This window comes from Oxyura jamaicensis, chromosome 2 (genome assembly GCF_011077185.1).
Source record: "Oxyura jamaicensis isolate SHBP4307 breed ruddy duck chromosome 2, BPBGC_Ojam_1.0, whole genome shotgun sequence".
NCBI classification, from domain to species: Eukaryota; Metazoa; Chordata; class Aves; order Anseriformes; family Anatidae; genus Oxyura; species Oxyura jamaicensis.
In genome coordinates this window covers 33,552,521-33,560,521 of record NC_048894.1, presented here as the reverse complement: position 1 = coordinate 33,560,521, position 8,001 = coordinate 33,552,521, and positions in this window count along the sequence as shown.

The following is an 8,001-nucleotide window of genomic DNA, read 5'->3' as shown; positions in this document are numbered from 1 at the left end:
GGGGAAAGATGTTTGTGACCCTTCTAAATGTTCCAGGAAACAAGGAATATTCTGAGGAAATCTGAGAAGCTGGAAATCCTCACACGGATGCGTGCCAGAGTCAAAAGCATTGTTATAACAGCTGAGATCTGTTTCTGCAGGCCCCATTGAGCAGGACATAAGTACGTACTTAAGCCTATCACAAGCTAGCAAAGTGCAGAAGTGTGGGCTGAAGTTCCAGCTGTGTTACTGATTGCACGTTGCCGTGTTATGATTCTCACTGCATTCACAGGCGGATTTGCTCTGCCTTAATGTTTCTCTGCTGTATCAAAAGTAATTATGTGAAGGCGATGAACCTGAACTAGAACATGGCTTTAGGTTATCTTAAACTAACAAAGGTGAAGATAGATATTCACACTGTGTGATTCTGTGCATCTATTCAGGTGCTCTGAGCCATGTGCTCATATCTGTATCTTTCCCTTTGGATATGCAGGGAATTTAGGCTCCCAGACTTACATATTCTGAATCACAGTTCAATTAGATGACTAAAATGCTTGTTATAAATATCTTTCCAAAGAGCAAAGTTTTAACTGTGAGGGTAATTAACTGCTGGAATCAATTTCAAAAGTATTTTCGATGTGTCATCACTTGCAGTCTTTCAGCTGAGTGTGGATGTTCATAAATACACACGGCTCCCCACCTGCGTGGGGCTCCTACAACGCAACTGCACTGTGCTTTCTTGCAAAGTGTTGAGAAAAACTAGTCAGGCCCATGGTGTGCTTTTGGAGTGTGTTCTTCCAGAGGGAGAGCTGTGTACAACAGAGCAGCTGCTTGTGGTAGCAAGGTTTGGCATGTTTGTGTTTCTGAGAAGATTCTCAACAGAATTTTATAGTAATTGCAGCCTCCTGCCAAGACATACTACATGCTATAATCAGATGGTGAATGATCAAGGCATGACTTACTAAAATCAATTATCATCTACCAGGAACAAGCTTCCTAGCCAGCCAGGAATGACTATTAGGTGATGCTGTGTGGGATCTTGATTTCAGCAAGATAACACAAGTGACTTTCCAAGTAACAAGTCTGCTCTGATGAAGTGTACGTGCTCCTCCAGCCACAGCTACTGAGCTGTGACTGCAAACTCTCCAAATGCTTTCTCTTGCTCTCCCTCTGCCTTGCTTGCATGCCATTACCATGGGTCATTCTTCATTTATGAACAGATCTCAACCAAGTACTGGTGGCTTTGGGGGTATCTGCTGGAGGATATGTAAAAGCTGTGTGTTGTTTACATATTGTGGGAACTGAAGTCCTCCTTTTCCTACTGCTGTTATTTAGTGCTTGATTATAGGTGTTGAAGAAAAGCTGTGTGAAAATTTGTGATAAAACCACAGTTTTCTCACGGTACTTTTGGGTACTCTGCTCCAGAAAGAGCTCAAACCATTTCAGACAATCACTCTGGACCTTGCCTTTTTTCTCAGAGAAAGGGGCTGAGTTTCTGAGACATCAAATGCTTGAGGCAGCTCCAGGAGTCTGAGAAAGGATGTTTACTGTCTATCCACTGACTAGAGGAGATTTTGTATCTACTAAAATGGTTTCACATCTGTGTCCTGAATCTAAATATAGGCATTAAGATTCTATTATATGAGACCGTACTTGTCTTTGGTTATTTTTTTGTGTGTGTGAGCTTGCTCAGAAATAGAGTGGAGAAGAGTTGACCATAGCCAACAGCAGGCCATTACCCATGCACCCGGGACACTTTGCATGTCAAATCATGCCTTTGAAGAAGAGAGGTTTCTCCTATAGTTTCCATGTCAGCTTTTTTTTTTTTTTTTGTTCTTTTTTTCGAGTGGCACCTACTTACCACAGTGGAGGAGAAGCAACTGTGGAATTCATTGTTCTTGTCTCATGTCCTCTCCTGAGCATATGAAACTTTGTGCTGGTTGAAAGTACTGGGCCCTGGAAGCCTTGATGTGCTGCTGGGTATGGTTGCTACCTTTTCACAGTGCCTTCCATTTCTGGTGTTCATTCAGTCACAAGATCTATCTGTACAGGACTGATTAAACCATCTGTGAATCACAGGGAGGTTTGGGGTGAGATTTGGCAGCGTCAGTGGAGGGAGGTGGGCAGGAAGGTTTTGTGGGAGTGTGGGACAGTGTTAGGTTTTATTTTCTGCCATTTGGCACTCATGTTTTGTGTCTCTGATAGGGGAACACATGCAGTGCCAGAAAGCTAGGGAGGCGTATGTAGATGGTAGGAAGAGAGAGCCATATGGCAGTCAGTGTGATGGTTGTCAGAAGTGTCACTGCTAATGTCCCACGAGGCCCGCATATTTTCCTCTGGGGAAGAGGACACATGCATTTTGGCAACACTTGGTGCCCCTTGAAGTCTTTGTGTTAAAGACAGAGGCTCTGGACTTATGCTCAGTGTCCTAATGAAATGATGATCTGTCAGTGTGATGGTTATGATGTCCATAATTTTGATAGCTGGGCTGGCAAGCAGGATCTGACCAGGTATATTAGCCAGAGATGATCTGTGACAGTCCCAAAGCAGAAAGAGGGGAGAAATTGGCAGCTTTACTTCAGCAGTCTCACCGCAGTGTTGCTGAACTGGATGAACTGCTTGAACCTTTCCATTGTCTACAGTGACATCTCAGTGACTTCCTTTATGCACTCTGGAGTGCAAATGCACAACATATCCCCCCTTCCTCGGCTCCCCAGCTCTGTCCCTGGCTGCCTGTGCCTGGAAAATGCAGCAAGTCAGAGCAGTGTCCTCAGACTGCACCCTGTTTATTCATCCATAGAGACACAGCCTTTGGGGAACGGATTAACCAACATGGCCTGCTTGTATACGGCTTTCCCAAGAGTTACTCTTTTCCCTGTGACAAAGAGGACGAAGGGTTCAGATCCAAGCCTGTCTTGTGGGTCCTACCAAAACCAAACAGTTTGCAGGCAGGTATGTGTATTCTTGTGGTGTAACAAGAGATAAAGCCTCTTTATTTAATTCAGGCATGCAACTGATATCCAAGACGATGAACAGGTATGGCATGCATAGCATACATTTACCTGAGAGGTTTGTTTACTTTGGCTGAAGTTATTCAAACACATTTTTTTTTTTCTTTTTTTCATAAATAAGCCAATGACTGCTTTCCTGATAAACTGGCAATCACAAGTATTGTACAATTTATATAAAATAAATACAAGTATTATTCGAAATAACAAACATATTTGCACATGTATTTGTATTATGGAACACTCAGTGACAGGGAAATTGAGATTTTACAAAGAAAAAAAATCCCTCCAAAATAAAACAATGCAGTTGGCTTCTCTCTTTATACACCTGTGCAGCTTTAGGTAAGAATTGAATTACTCTAGAGCAGCCTATAATGCTCAGTTTTCAACTTCCCTGTACTGTATGTGATCAATCTATTTCCATAGGTAATGTAAATGTTCTGTCCTGGCTTACTTACATTTTATGCCCATTTGCAGAAGTGTGAATAAAAGCCCAGAGCAAAATTTAGGTGTCTGCAGTGCAGCTGTCTAGATTTGAGCTCCTTGCCTAAATTTGGTTTATAGTCAGTGGAGAAAAACAGTCATTTGAAAGACAGGCTTCATCTAAAATACAGTGGCTGAATCCAAACCTACAAACACCTGTTTCGCTACATTGACAGTAAAGGGAGCCTTGTTGACCTCTTCACATGCAGACACACTGTAGATAAACAAAAAACAAAGGTGAAAAAACAACATAAAAATGTGGGAGATCTCTGAAAATCAGGGGTGATCTGCAGGTGCCCTCCATGGATCAGGAGCGATTTGTTAGGTGACCACATCATGTCATTAAGATATCAAATCCCATGTTAAAATCTGTTCCCTTCCTTCTCCCAGTAGTGTTGACATGAAGGTTGTTCCTGTGCCCCTCTGTTTTAATGGTTACCTCCAGAGTGATCATTAGATCTCCTGCCTGAGATATGGGTGCTTGGACATTTTTCTGGGTAGCTCTGAATGTTTGCATCCCTGGCTGCTCGGTTCTGTCCTTGTGCCATAATTAATTGAACTAATCCAGGGTAGAAATAATAGAAATAACCCACAATAAATAAGTAAATAAATAAATGTGTGTGTCTGAAAGCAGCTAACCTTTTGTAGTAAGGATCTACAGATGCGCTCAGCCTGTGTGTGTGTGTCTAGGAACTTAAAGCTCTCTGAAAGCTCTTCTCCACTGGGTGCAAATAGGAACGATCTGAAAGACAGACTGGTTCTGTTCCATTTTCTGTCACTTTTGAAATGCGTTTTGTATTTTTATTTTTATTCTTAAATGAGATCCGATGTGCTTAGAATTTCTCAAAGTGAGAAGTTCTCAGACATTCTCAAAGTTGGCTCAGCTTTGTGGAGCTCACAGGACTAGTTGTGTGATTTTACACGACCCATTTAGTTTTAATAACTTTGCATTCAGACAGCATTCTCGCTTGCCAAAATAGAATTTTTCATGAATTACTTAATCAGTAATCAGTACTTACTGACTGAGAGCATTGGTGAAGTCTGATAGGAAGATTATCTTAGTTTGCAGTGGAGGCCTAATATAAGCTTAGAGGGATGAGCTATATTTCATCCTGTTTTTATCAGATTTCTTGAGGCACTTACATTCCTTTTTTTATTATTATTTATTTTTTTATTTTTTTCACCTCTTTTTTATTTTGCTGTATTTACTTGCTGAAAAACTGTGGGAAGAGAGACACTTCAACCTTTGAAAGATTCAGACAAGGTATTTACTCTTCTTTTCTAGCAAGTGGAACAACCAAACAATGCTAAAAACAGAACCACTGCAAGCCAGTAAGAGTAGTTTACTAGTCCATTAGTTTATCATTACCAGAAAGCTACCTATATCTTAATTAAACACCAAGTCAGTCTTCCCGAGATAAGTGTTGTTTGGCAAGAACCGGGAAGCAGAAACTTAAATGTCTAATTAAATAATTTTCTGTTTGCTTTCTTCATGTCTGTTAGGTTTTTTTTAGGATCACTTCTGACGATAATGTTTAAAGGTAAGTGTCTGGCTGTAAACTTCTGATTATGTTGAGGAGGTCACATAAATGTATTTATCACATAAATGGGGAACTAATATATTTTTCTTGATTATTGTCTTAAAGTTTTGAGTGTTAACTGTGATGTAGGGTGCTAAGCTGGCTTTCAGGTTATATTCTTCACAAATTGTGTTGCCAATGAGTAAAAATACTAGAAGAAAAGGCAAGAATTACTATTGTCTAACCACAGCAGTCTAGGCAGGCTGCCATAAGAGTATTGAAGCTCTATTTAAAAAAAATAATCTCAGCTACAAATTTATTAGTTTAGCCAAGTCCTCTAGTTGGCAGAATGTCTATCTTAAATTTGTTTTGATACACGCTGTTGTTTGGGCTATTAGCTAAATACATCATTAGGTAGTCTAGGAATTGCTTGTCCATAAGCTACTAAGTTCAATGTCAACTTGTTAATTAGACTAATTTTATTTGGCATTTTCTTCAAAATAGCTTAACCTTTATATGACTTTATAATTTTATTTCATTACAAGTACAGATAAAACATTGTTTACAACGGTGGTGTATCCAAGTCTCAGAAAACACTGTAAATGTCTTGCAGGCAGAGTACAAAAAAGGTCTTTTTTTTTCCACGGCTTCAGTTAGATTGAACACTTTTTTCTCATGGGCATAGAAATCATCTTATGTGCTTCTTGTTTGTAGGTGCAGAAAAATGCTGTGAGTTTGTTGTGAGTTTCCTCTGTCTGGTTTTGCAAGGCTGCTGATGTGGTTTTGTCAGGGAGTTGGCCTGTAGGTGTCCTCTTGTACGGTGCTGGGTGCTCCCTGGTGACCTGTGTACATTTCAAACGTGTGCACACCCCAGAGCTAAGTACTGTTCTGACATAGAAGTACACATAGCAAAATTGAAAATCATAAACATTTTCAGCCTCTATAGCTGATATTCTCACTGAAACATGCCCCCCTTTACAAGCCACTATCTGTAACCTTCCACGGATGGTCTTTCCGTAGTGGACTAACCAGTGTAAATCCTAGATCACACTGGTGTGCCATCACAATTTCTTTAACGCCTTGACTCCTACTGCCTTTTCAGAAGTTTCCAGGCATGTATGTAAGCAGTCAGAGGCTAAAAGACTGGAGAGATCAGGTTAACCAGGACAAAGCCAATTTCTTCTTCTTTTTTTTTTTTTTTTTTTTTTTTTTTCCCAGGTGTCCTGGATGTCTCAGCATGAGGAGAGCTGTTCTGGTCTGTCACCCCTCCTTCCCTGCACCATCCATCTACTACTTCCTTTAATAGGTCATTACAAAAATGATGAAAGATTATCCCACAAGGAAACATTATCCCTGATGGAGAGCTGAACAGCTGGAGCTTATGGGGAATGCTAGGAGAGCTGTTGGACTGAGACTTGAGGGAACATCAAGGTGTAACTGTACACACAGAGTTCAAAATGCAGGATCACCAAGGTGTAACTGTAGAGTTCAAAATGCCTTTGTGTTCATTCAAAAGCCACTTGCTACACTACAGGCACACAGGCACCTTGTGAGTGCTTGACCTTCCTGAAGGTCTTACTGCCCCCCAGGTGTTTGCTACGGCCCTGCTGTGCAGTAGCACTGGCAGATGTGGAAGACAAACATGTTCATGGTTTGGCTGTGGACAGATAAGGACAGATCCAGGGCCATTGCCACCTCATCCCCGACTCCTGGTCACCAGGAGTGACCAAACTCCTTGAAGCCACCACCCACCAACACCTACCAGCAGATTTATTGAGGTGAGCCCTCCTGCTCTACCATCACCCAAATGGAAAGGGCAAAGCTGCTTGGATTTCTCCATAGCCTTGTTGCCTCTGATAGTGCTACTCTGGCTGTATCTGTCCCCCTCTACTAGGAGGAAATGTTATCCTTGATAAAACCAGAGAGGCCTATAGGGTCATTGAGCAAACCTATAGCATCCCTTGTACAGATGCAGACTCCTGTCTGAAGTCTCATCAGAGATTTTCAGTTCCAGTCATCTGCCCCTCTGGTTCCGTTCAACAGCTGCTGTGCTCCTATTCAACAGGAAAAATCAGGCACATTTAAAAGAAAACAAAAAACAGAACACAGTGCAAACAAAGTAAATTAAAGAAAATGTTTTGAAGCATTTCGTTACTCACAAGATGTTGTAAGATGGCCGGGTGTTTAAAATTGCAAATATTATTTCTGGCAACTGGTCTCATGCAATCCTTTTGTTGATTTTTCCAGCCTCTCAAGAAACTGGAATGAAAATATTTTACTGTTATTACTGATCCTGGGAACAACTTGTCAACATGGACCCAGGTTAATGCAGAAAACTCAAAATATTTGGCATGTGGCTTCTTATTTTTCCTTCATCAAATGGATTATAAGGGTTGAATGTCTGTTCACATGAAGACAGTGAGAGATACTGACACTGTACTTAGCAAAACAAGAGAGACCCTTGCATAAATATGCGTGCATATATGCAAATATCCTTTTGCAAACAACAATACAATCATGAGAAAGTCATTACGGTTACACTAAGGTATCTGACACATGTGAAAGCTGGGTGGATGCTGTAGGGATGCAAATACTGTGGGAACAAGTACATATACATCACAGCTCTGTAGTGGTGCTGTGAGCGGGCGAATCAATGAAGCCTGATTTTCTACGGATTTGTGTCCTGAGGTTACAACCCTATCTGGATTTTCTAATGTCTCATACGAGGTGCTGCACTTTTTACCTCAGTGAAGCATTAACCACGGCTCTTTACTGGCTGCCTACCTTCAAAATACTTTTAGGACATAAGAGGGTTTTTTTGGATTTCTATATTTCTCTCAAATGTGCTCAATATGGGCCTAAGCATTCAAAGATTCATAGAGGGCTATCAGATGTACAGAAGCTGTGTCTTAAACCTAGTTTCTGCAAAATCAGGCTAAGCATCCTCATACTTACAGCTATGGAAAAGAAAGAAAGAAAGAAAGAAAGAAAGAAAGAAAGAAAGAAAGAAA